Source organism: Marmota monax, unplaced genomic scaffold (assembly GCF_021218885.2).
Source record: "Marmota monax isolate L192 unplaced genomic scaffold, Marmota_monax_Labrador192_F-V1.1 WCK01_AAM20220418_F8-fsc00006, whole genome shotgun sequence".
NCBI lineage: Eukaryota > Metazoa > Chordata > Mammalia > Rodentia > Sciuridae > Marmota > Marmota monax.
This window is the reverse complement of record NW_026693712.1, coordinates 15,365,616-15,378,074: the sequence shown is the minus strand read 5'-3', so window position 1 is coordinate 15,378,074 and position 12,459 is coordinate 15,365,616.

The window sequence follows — 12,459 nt, the reverse complement described above, 5'->3', positions numbered from 1 at the left end:
TGTCTGTCAGATGGGCATACACACAGTGCCTGGGATTATTGTGAAATGGCTTTGAAAATCCCAAAGAGTCCTATAAATACAAGGTGGCACTATCATAGCATTTGAGTTTCCTTCTTTAGGCATTGTTCTCTTGGACGTTGTTGGGTAGCATGGGGTTAGCATAGGGCCTGGCACCATGGTGGCTCACTAGCCATTTTTGGAAGTGAAGAAGGGAGGAAGAGCAGTCTAATGAGACGATCTTTGATGCCTGTATTTCAGTTTCAGTTCTCCAAGAGCAAAGGTCTGTGATAAAGTAGTGAACTACCTGTGGTTGGGCAAGAGCTGAACTGTGCTCGTGGTGATTCATTCCAGGTCAGGCTGCTCACTAACCTAAATTCTCTTACCCACTGGCCATTGAACCTTGAAAAAGTACCTCACTTCTGAGCTGAAGTCCGCTGAGAAATGAACATGTTCATCATCCTCTGTCTACCTCACTGAGCTGTTTGGGGGATCAAATAAGTAGTAGAGGTAATGGTACCATGAAAATTGTGAAGTACAGGACCAACAAGTTGTTTCTCCTTCTATATTTCTCTCCTCTATTTCTGCCTTTAACCCTAGCCATTTCAATAAAAGGCTTAAAGGGATGGCTTCTGTTGATTTTGTTGGCTTGTATTCTTCTAGCAAGGATTCTTCTAGGATTCTGCTCCCTTGTGAACTTTGGAACCTACTTGTAGAATGTTGAAAATAAGATATTTTTAACAAGGACAAAAAAATAACCTTCCTAAACATCTTTAGCAGGAAACCCACTGGAAAATCAATGGGTGGCAAAGAGGCAACTAAGAATATTATTGTAAAAGGGAAAGAATAGAACTAAGGATCAGTAGCCAGTGAGCAGGACAGGAAGGAGATTGGGCAGTGGATGGGTCAATGGTAAAGGCCATGGTTGATGGTATAGTGATTCCTGTCAATACAGCAGCAGGATAACCTCCAGTGGAGATCGCCCAGCTCCCAAGAGGTCTGGGTCCTCCTCACTTTCTTCAGTGTGGGCATATTTGGGTAGGACCCTGTGCTCTGCTAACTGCATCCTGAACTGTGCCCTTGTTCTGTGCCTGAGCCTCAACAGGTGGTCTCTCTTCAAATATCTACAGGGATCAAGCAATGAACATAGGCATGTGATATGTGCTGGCAAAAGAAGTAGGGAGTTTTGGGAACTGGAATAATCCAAGAACACACAGCTGAGTTAAAGGCAACAACTGCTTCAATTCATTGAGTCCATCTGGAATATAATCCAGAATTTCCAGACCATCAAGTTTTTAAGAAAAGAAAGAAGTCTGGAGTTTTGAGGTGAAACTTCCTAATATTTAATGTTAGAAATATGATAGGAAAACAAAGAAATATCTTTTGCTTGTTTGCCGTCTCTGGCTTACACTTTTATGCGTATCTCTTATAGACTTTTATCAATTTGTGTGAATTTATCATAAAAACCATAAGCACAAGCCTGTGAAGTTGCCTACTATCTCAGAGCACCTTGAATACCTCCCTCTTGGAAGAGCCTCGAACATCTGATTGGGAAACAGGCAATACCATGTGATGGTTATGAACTGGGACTCTGGTGGCAGAGTGTCCTGGACTTCAGTCCTTGCTTCGTATTTTTCCCAGCTATATGATCCTGAATTAGACTCTTAGTCTGTCTTAGCCTTGGGTTTCTAATTTCATGTGGAGCTAATTATACTTTGTTCTTCAAAGAGGTACTGTGAGGATTAAGTGAAATACATATAAACTACTGTGCCCATGCCTGGCACATAGCAAGCACTGAATAAATAAATATTCTTATTGTTAATAACAAACAGTTGAGTAGTGAGTTTTTAAACATTTGAGTTTAATCATACTAAATTTTTTTCTTTAAAGCAGCAACCCTTTCTCAGATGTCTAATTTATATTCTACAGAATCCTGGGCTCGGCACAGGTCCTCAACCACTGGATAATGATATTGGTCACCACCAGCATCACTGTCATTGTAATTGCCATTCTTATCACCAGGCCTGTTACCATCACCACTGTCTTCCCTACAAGAGCTGTTATTTACAGAGTACCTTTAAGTTCCATTTCCTATGTTGGTTCATGATATCTTCTCTCCCCACTTTATAAATGAGGATGATGAGGCTGTAAGGAATGAAACACTGAGACCACCAATGAAGAACATCAGAGATAAAATTTGACTCAGGCCTGCCTGACCATGAAGACTGAGCACTTTTCCTTACCCAGTGCTCCTCATCAATTTGGGAAATGGAAGTAGTGGAAGTTACAGATTATGTAACTGGTCTTGGATAGCTTGGCATTCTGAGGTGTATGTCCCTTTGCATTTTGGTACATTGCTCTCATTTTGTCTTTTTTAGATGGCTGATAGCAGTTTATTTATAACTGAGAACTGACAGTCTGTTTATCCAAATAGCTCTTTGAAAGGTTCCAATTATGGTTCCGCCAAATCTCTGAAGGCTAGTGGTAGAAAGCCAAAGTGATTCTGACTGTGTTGCTTGCTTAGGTACACAACACACACACACACACACACACACACACACCATTATTTGGGAGGAGGTCCTGATTGGGGCAGAGGCAGGCATTCTCTAAGAGAGGCCAATACTAAACCGACTTCCAGAATGGAGACTGGCCACCCTCCAGTTCATGTCCTTAATTGTGTTTAATTTCCCTAGACAAGTCAATGTGTCACAGATATAACTAGGTAGTCCTCTGTCATGTGGGACTTCCAAAAGGTGAGTTACTTCTTAGCCTAATCTATAATCTCAGCCATGAGGATGTGGTCTCTCGTCTCATGCTCTGCCACACCCAGGTAACCCAGTGAAGCACAGTGGTCTTTTATCCAGTCAGTTCACCATGCTGGAGCAGCTACTGTGACCAAGGCCCTATGACAAACACCAGAGATTTACAAAAGATAGAGGATTTTAGAATCTTGGCTTTTGAGAGGGGGAAGCACTTCAGAATGTTGGAGGAAGAGATGAAATCAAGTTTGTCAACTGGGGGCAGGTACTGAGAAGTGCTTGATATCTGAATGTTCTTTGTCCCAGTGTGACTCTGTACTTTTGAGTGACTCTGCATCTGAGTGAAAGAACCTAATTAGCAGAGACAGCGTAGCAGAGTGGGAAGCTTATCAGACATCTTCTGCCACAAACTTGCTCTGAGCTTAGGTTTGCTACTTCATCTGAAGTCAGATCATCTGGTCCCCAGGTTTGCTGCGTACTAGCTATGTGATTTGAGCAGTCTGAATAATTCCTCTGAGCCTTGGTTTTATTATCTGAAAAATGGGAACATAGTAAATTTCTCACTGAGGAGTTATGAGAATTAAATAATGTAATATTATACATATAAAGTGGTTAACATCATACCTGGCACATTTTTAGTGCTGAAGAAGTGTCAAGCCATAATGATAATAAAAAAGTTAATAAAAGTCAATAATATTATTAGTGTGTTCCAGGGTTCGGCACTAAATTTCATTCTCGGCAACACTCACTCTGAAGATGACCTCATTCTCACATGATTTTAAATACCATCTCTAAATTTGAGTTTCAGCTCCTCTCCCTGAGCTTCACATTCACACACACAAACACACACATGGATGTATATATGTGGGTATGTATTTATGTATTTTTTTTTTACATAGACACTTAGTAGATCTTGAAAATTCTACGGGTCCCTCATTTAACTCTTGTTTTAAGGAAAAATTCCTTATTCCACCAAACCTAGATCCATCTTTCTTAATGCTGTAGCCAAAAACCTTGAGTCTTGTCTTACCACACTGTCTCCTCAATCAGCAAATTTTATACTTCTGACCACATCAGCCAACTCCACTCCTCCAGCTCTTGTTCTCCCTCCCTGCAGGACTTTATTGGCCTCCTCACCATGCTCCCAGTCTCCCTTGCCCTCCTTTGGCTTATTCTCATACTGCAGCCAAAAGGATCTTTGCTTTGCTCAAACAGATGGTTTCCCATCACCTTGAGAGGGCAACATAAAGTTCCCCCAAGGCTTCAAGGCTCCCCCTGCCTGGCTTGCAGCTGGGTGCCCAGCTCACCTCCCAGCTCCCCGGCCCTGTCTTAGAGTTCAACACCCAGCCTGTGCCCCCTCCAGCCCTTCCCTCCCTGTCCCTGGAATGCTCTTGCCTTGGAGAGATAGGTGGCTCATCCTCTACTCCTTTAGGTCCACATTGTGTGGTGCCAACAGAGAAGTCTTCCATGTCTACCACCTAAAGGATTAACCCCACCCCCTGTCCTCCTTTACTCTCTCACCTGTTGTCTTTTTTCTTTCATGTCCATATTGATATTGCCTTCTGTCCATTCATATATTTTTGTTATTGTTTATTGTCTCTTTCCATCTACTAGAGCATAAACTCCAGGAAAGAGGAATTCATCGTTCACTACTGCATTCTCATCAGGAGAACAGAGCCTAGTACATAGGAGGAAATTTCAAATACACATTGTCTTGTTAAGGGAGAAAGGGAGTGAGGGAAGAAGGAATAAAAATCCATCCCGGTCCTCAGTTTTCCTGTCATATCATTTCAGTGGTGGAGTTAGATGCTCTCTGAAGGGTCCCTTCCAGCCCCCAAATTCTGTTTCTCCATCCATCAGATCAGTAGAATTCCCACGCATGGATCTCAGCTTGTATCTCACAGATGACTCAAGACCAGAGTGCGAACTCAACCATTCGCCCCTCCCTGCCAACACCCAAGTGTAATGAACTGAATCTGATCATCCTGATCATCTGTAAAGATAGTCTTGAACAAATCTCAATGGCACTCTCTTGACCCCAATGCTGTTTTTTTTTTTTTTTTTTTTAACTGAAGCCATCCATTCCCCAGGCTTCTTGGCACCTCTGAAGGCTCCATGAGCTGCTTCCCTGGCTTCCTTGCCTGCTAGCTTTGCTGGCTGGATTTTGCCAACAGAAGTGAGGGATAGAGGCTAGAAGATGTGGGGGTGGGGGACGGCCATATTTCACCCCTCTCCCATTCTGTATCCCCTTAGCCCTCGGATCCTTGCTCCTCCCAGACCCAGCTCCAACAACACCCTTCCCTCTCTTTTCTTTTCAGCTCTGAGAGTGGAAATGTGTCCTTGTCATTGCTGTCTCTGAAGTGTCAACCTTCCTCACCGGCTCTACTTATCAATAAATCATTCCTTCATTAAACCTTATAAGTGGCATTCGGTTTTCTAGCCGTCAGGACATTTATAGTAGTGAATGAGTTTATTTCCTTTGTGTGGGGAAAGGTGTGCATATAAGGCATAATACATAGGTCTTCTGAGTGAACGCCTGAGTCGGTGTGTAAAGACCATGCAGGTGTTTGGAGATAGACGCAGAGACCTTTTGTCTGGGGAGACACCACTGAATTATTTTTACATGGTTCACTAACCAAACCCTTGGGACAAAGACTTACTTCTTGGGGAAACTTCTAAAGATTGACACACAGTGAAAGTTACATTGATACCTGCTCTGGGGACAGCAGAAGAAAGACCTGGTTGAGCATTATATTCTTACTGCCCAGAGGAAATGTTTTGCTCACCCTCTGTACTATACAGGTATGAAAAATTACTCTGCATGCCTTTCTTGGGAGAAGAGTTTTGAATTCTTTATCTCTATTCAGAACAGTTCTGCACATTCTTGAAGAAACAAGCTTTAAATCCAGAGCTGGGTGATGGGGCTGTGGCAGAGGGCCAGGAAACATATTATCATGCGAGTAGTCCTGTATAAGAAAACAGATCTTTTTAAGCTTAAGCAGGTTTCATGAAAAATGAAGTGAAGCCCAAGCAGAGAGAATGTACATGGAGATTATAATATAAACCAGAAAAAAGAAAAGGAAAAAAAAGAGAGAGAAAAAAACACAAATATGTGGGAAGCAGTAAAAGAGCTAGAAGAAAAGCCAAATTAATATTAGAACAATGTGTTTTATTTCTTTACCTTTGTACTTTAGCAAAGGATAGGGAGCTCTCTCTGAAGATGTATGTGTTTCAAAACAAACCATCCTAGCTAATCTGGCCTATGAAGGCATCATCACAACAAAGAATGAACTAGATTTCTTCCTACTGTGAAAGGCACTAAATTCACAAAAATGGCATTGTAGAAGGGAAAGGTTTTACAAGCTTGAAGGTTTAGAAATTCACGTATGTTTATTTCACCTTTGTAGGATGTGGAATTGTGCAACCTTCAAACTATCGAGGGTTTGAGTTCACTAAGTAGTGAGCCCTCCTGCTCCTATAGGAGATAAGAGGAGTGGGCTGGAGGTGCAGGGGCAGGAGGAGGGCAGAGTTGAACACCAGGATGCACCCTGAGGAGCCAGACAGGCTCCCCCAGCCAGATGCTTTGATTTAGCAGATGCCACCAAGTGCCAGAGCTCTCCTAAGCAACTTATCTCCCTTTGGAGAGGCCAGAGCATACACACTTTCTCATCTCTATAGTGCCCTAAGGGGACCCTGAATTCTGAGATGAACTTCTTACTTACTAGCTCCATAAGGAAGGCCATGTGAGGATCTTTCTGATCCTTCTAAAACCTGTCCCTCCTTTACCTGAGTTTCTGTGCCTGGGAATTAGCATGGAGGGTTTTCCTTTTCCAGCAGACTGTGGGTCTTTCTTTTTCTGTCTATTTTTGTTGTTGTTGTTGTTGTTGGTGGTGGATACATTATATTTATTTTATTTATGTGGTGCAGAGGATTGAAGCCAGGGCCCCACACATGCCAGATGAGTGTTCCACCGCTGAGCCCCAGCCCCAGCCCCAGCCCTCATTTAATTTATTTTAACATATACATAAAACCATAAAATTGCATGAATTAATTCATGTTTCAATACATGCATACATTGTGCAATGTTTGAATCAGGTAAACATACCTTCCTCCTCAAACACTTATCATTTCTTTATGGTGAAACCATTCAAGCTCCTTTCTTTTAGTTTTTAAAAATACGCAGTACATTATCATTAACTACAGTCACCCTAACTGTGCAACAGCACATCAGAACCTCTTGTTCCTATTTAACTATAGCTTAGTATCATTGAAAAAGCTCCCCATCCCCTCTCTCCGCAGCCTGAGGTCACCACCATTCTACTGTCAATATCTACAGAATCACCTTTTTTAGATTCCACAGAAGAATGAGATCATGCAGTACTTGTGTACTTGTTCTTCTGTGTGGTCATCTTTCTTTTACCAGCAAACAAAAGCTATGTGACACATTATGTTTATTCTTTATTTTCTCTTTGGAATTAATGTTATTCATTATGTTTTTCTTTTTGTCTTGGTGGGCAGGGATATCAGGAAAAATTCAATAATATCCAGATTTTTTTAAACATCAAAACTTTTTATTCTATGCAAAACCTCTGCAGGAGTCCAATATGCATAGCAGGCATGTGAGCTGCTGTTGAGTGGGGAGGCCTACAGGTCTGGTCCCTTTGTGCTGCCTGCCTTAGTGGGCTCAAAGTCACCTCTAGAATCTTCTCAAGGTGGGGAAGGTTTTCTAACAAGGTCCAGAAAGCACACACCACAAAAGAAAGATCAATGCAATTGACTGTGTTAAATCAGTTCCTGTGACTTTGCATGAGGGTTCCTTTTTTAAAAAGTCACCCTACATGAAATTAAATAAATAAGTTGGGAGAAGATATTTGCAATTCTTATAATAAAGGTATGTATTTCTAAATCATATGATGAATTGCAAATGAATTAGAAAAAAATTTCCAATTCAAAAATGGATGAAATACATAAATGAACAACTTTCAGGAGAGGGACACTGATGTTAAGATATAGTTAAGATACAGAGAGTTGGTCAATCTTACTAATAATTAGGAAATTATAATTAACTACCTGTTCAGACATATCAGATAGGCAAATGTTTTGAAAATATGCCAATAACTATCCCTGCTGAGAATGTGGGGGAAACTCTGCTAGGTTCCTGGTAGGTGTGTGAACTGGGGCAGGTGCTTTGGAAAGCAACAGGCAATGTCAAGAGAAGAGAAGCTGCACAGATGTACATAGCCTGTGCAGCAGTGTTTTCCTAGATATGCTAGAGAAATTCTTCTTGAGCCTATGATGATGCATGTAAAAGATTTCATCTCAGCAATTTTTGTAAGAGCAAAAATTTAGAAACATATTTTGTTCACTTTGCGTTGCTATAACATAGTACCTGAGACTGCATAATTTATTAAGAACAGAGAGTTGTGGAGGCTGGAAGTTCAAGAATGAGGAACCACATTTGGTGAGGGCCTTCATGCTTCATCATTCAGGGTTGGAAGGTGGAGGAAGAGATCCCTAGAGAGTGAGAGGGGGCTGAACTTGCTTTTATAATGAACCCACTCTTGCAACAATGAAAGTACTCCTGTGATACTGACATTAGTCCATTTAGGAAGGCAGAGCCCGCATAACCCCTAATAACCTTTTTAAAGTCCCAAGACTCAACACTGCTGCCTTGGGGATTAAATTTCCAACACACAAACTTTGGAGGATTCATTCAAACCCCCACGCCTGCTGAAATGCCTATCGACATATAAAGGACTAAGTACGTAAACTAATTTATTCATTCAATGGAATGCTACTAAACAGTTAAAACAAGTTATATCTACATATAGCAAGGCAGATAAATACTGAAAAACAGTGTAGAGTGGAAAAGGCAGGTTGAAAAATGAATGGTACCATAAGACATTTGTGTAAGATCAAAGCAGCAACAATATGGAAGGTTATTTTTTTTCAAGGAAAGATTTGAGCTGAAGATGGGAGACAATCTACATTTATTAAATCTGGATGGTAGACAAATGGGTATTTGGCTTATTCTCTGTTGTATATCTTTGAGATTTTTTTATAATAAAAACATATTTCAATGAAAATTATTATTATAATGAAATGGAATACCCTCAGCTATGATTTCTGGCACAATTTTCTTTCCCTTTCATCATCCAACTCTTGATCTTCTAACCTCATTTTATTTATTTTTTAAAATTTTTAATTGTTGATAGATCTTTATTTTAATTATTTATTTATATGTGGTGCTGAAAATCGAACTCATACATGCCAGGTGAGTGCACTACTGCTGAGCCCAAGCCCCAGCCCCTAACCTCATTTTAAAGGTATTGTTACATATATGTGCCCTAAATTGTTTTCATGTGAGGTGACATATGTTACAGGTCCTAGCATGGTGTCCAACACAAGGTCACTTTGTCAGTTCCTGTGTACACCATTCCACTTGAAAGCCTTTCTGTGGAGTCTCTGTGTATATAAATACCAGCCATCTGGTAGCCCTCCATGTTCCTAGTCATCAGCATTCAAATATCTCACAGTTCTGAGGCTCAGACACCCCACAAGTGTGTGTAATTGAACCCTGCCAATAACCTGAATGAATCTGGAAGTTGATTCTCTCCTCCATTCCAGGAAATTGATACCTTGAATTCAACCTTGTGAGACTCAGAGTGGAGAAAAATTCTAGGGTCCTGTTTCCTTGCTAGTTTTCTGGTCCAGGTAGATTTTTGATTCTAGAGGCCTCTCTTATTCTTCTACTCATTGACTCTTGCACTTCCAAAGCCAGCAACAGTGAGCTGAGTCCCTTTCACAGTTTTCTTTGTGTCTTCTCTGCCTGTTCTGACTGGTTCTTCCTCCTCTTCTAACCTGTGGGCCTATGTGATCACATTGGGTCCACTCAGATAATCCAGGATGATCTCTCCATTTCAAGGGCTCATCTTGAAGTTAACATGAAATGAAAGTCATGAGACAGTCTAGGGAGGGAGTGTAAAATGAAAACTGATGGGAAACCCTGGGGTACTCCAACTCTGTAGAGGAGAAGTGTAGGAACAAACAAAAGAGACTGAGGAAGGGCGCTGGGGATGTAGGAGGAAACCAAGAGAGAACCGTGTCCCATGAGCTACTATTGAAGCTGAGCACTGACCATGGGGTATAGTAAGGTGGAAGTTACTGGGACGTTGATGAGAGCATTTCTCATTGAGTGGGGGAAGCCTGGCCAGACTGTGATTAAGACATCATTGAAGGGGAGGAATTGGAGACTCTGAGTACAATTATGATTATTGTGAAGAAGAGCAGGAAAAATGGGTATAGCTGTGGGGGAATTGGAGGTTGTTGTTATTATTATTATTATTTAGGATAAGGAGACATAGCATGTTTCCTGATGGAAATAATCTGGTAAAGAGAGAAAAGTTCTGATGATGTTGGGTTGGGGAGAGAGAGGGTAGAATTGCTGAAGTATTGTCTTTGATTGGCTAGAGGGATCCGGTCAAGGGCAATTCAAGAAAGGATTGGCTTGGATAGCTGAGCTGTTCATCAGTAAAGAGGAGGGAAATGCGTTCCTGAGTAGTAGCCCTTATAATTTTTGGCCAAAGGGAAGGAACTTCTCTCATCATGTGGTTGCTGCACCAGTTGGAACATTCGGTGTCTGGGAGGCTGAGTTCTTACTTTATTTCAACATTGCGTTGCTCTCACCAAGCTGCCCTAAAACTTGCTTTTTGTTTTTTTAAAAGGAGAAGCTTACTCAGCAGGTTAGAATAGTGATACCCAGAGAAAAGGTAGCTGTTTGATTCCCTTATGAACCCTGGGCTGGGTTATTCAAAAGACAGATTAAGTATCCACTTAAAGTCCCACCAGCAAATCAGGGACACCAAAAGAGAGGTTCAGGAGGGAGGAGAGGAAAGGAGGGAGAGGAAAGGAGAGGTTCAGGGAGAGAGGAGAGGAGAGGTCAGAGTAATTGAATACACTTGGGATTTTGCCATCTGTACAGGCACAGTGAATTTATCCTGATCTCCTCATGCATACACACTTTGTATTTTGCAGTTAAGCCTTGTTTTGTTTTCAATTACAGAAGGAAGAGCATCATAATATGTCAATGCTTATGGTTTCTAAATATTCCAGTCCAGCCCTGTTTAAGATTATTTTTCTTTGAGTAAAAGAAATCCTGATACATGACCAGAGGTTATATCTAGACACCAGAAACAGATCTCTTACAAGGGCCTATCCCAGGGGAACTGAGAAAGAACACCTGCAACTGAGCTCTCAGAGCCAGCCTCCGAGTGAGTGATGCAGGATTCACACATCCTGCAATAGTCGGCCAGAGGATCATCTCTCAAATGGGACAAATGGAATGTGTTCAGTCTAAATAAAGCTTCTTTACTTTATCAAATAAAATTGCATCAAATATCTATACAGCTCCAGGATTGCCCCATTTGGAGCCACGTGCAAATAGCATTTAAGTCCATGGAAGGGTGCCTTTATTTGATGTTTCCATAGGAGATACACCATTCTGTTTGACTCTCTCAGTGAAGTTACTTTACTTGATCTCATGCTCAAGCATTTATGATCCTTTTTCTAAATTATATTCTCCACAAAAGGGTTGGGGAGAATGGGTGGTGGGCTTGCCTTTTCTTTATGGGAGATATTTAAGGAAATGGAAACCAGCTCTAGGAGAGAGGAAGGATACAGGACATCCTGTAGAAGGAGAGAATATGAAGCAGGTAGTTGGTGGGAAGGAAGATTGGGAGAAAACTCAGTTCATACTTGCCACAAGCCACACAGCAAATATAAATAGCACATAGTCTCTGCTTTTGAGTAGCTGATTGTTTAGAGCAGAAGTTCTCAACTGGATAGATAATATTTCATATGAACACTGCACTCACATTATTAGTAAGGATACTTCTGGACTGTGATGCTCACTGATAGGATACTCTGCAGGTAATGTACAATTCTGAGCTCAGTAGCCACAGGGCTCCCATTTCTCTGCTTTTTGGTGTTGTGAATATTGCTACTAAGCTCCATGTCACCATGTCTCACCTTTCTCATGAATAGAAGTCATGGGATCAGGGACGATAGTGACCCATCCTAGCTGGAAGAGGAGGAGGGTCTGAGTAAACCTGTTTTTCATTCCTTTTTGGTTTGGGAGGAGGCACGTGACTTACTTCTCTGGACAGGACCCCAGCGTGACAGTTTGGGTGGTAGAAAAGCACTCTAGATGCAGTGCACTTGGATGTGAAACCTAGAACTGCTGCTGCCTTGAATGAAGTCAGCTTGAGATAACTCCAACAGAGCCCAGGGAATTGTAGATCCAAGGAGCTAGAGTCTAGTAAAAGTAGACCCAGGTCCACATAACACACAGAGATACCTTTATTGATTTATATATTTTACACATTTTGGTTATAGAAACTAATATACTTTCCCCCCACTTTTATATTGGTGTATTATAGTTGTACACGTGATGGGATGTGTGGTTACATACTCGTATCTGCCAATGTCACTCTCCAGCACTTCCCCCTCCCACGCCTTGGTCCCTTTCCTCTACTGATCTCTTTTTGATTTTCATGAGACCTGCCCCAAACTTTCTTTTCCTTTTTTCCTCTCTAGATTCCACGTATGAAAGACAACATATGACCCTTAACTTTCTGTTTTTGGTATATTTCACTTAACATAATGGTCTCTAGTTCCATCCATTTTCCTATAAATGACATAATTT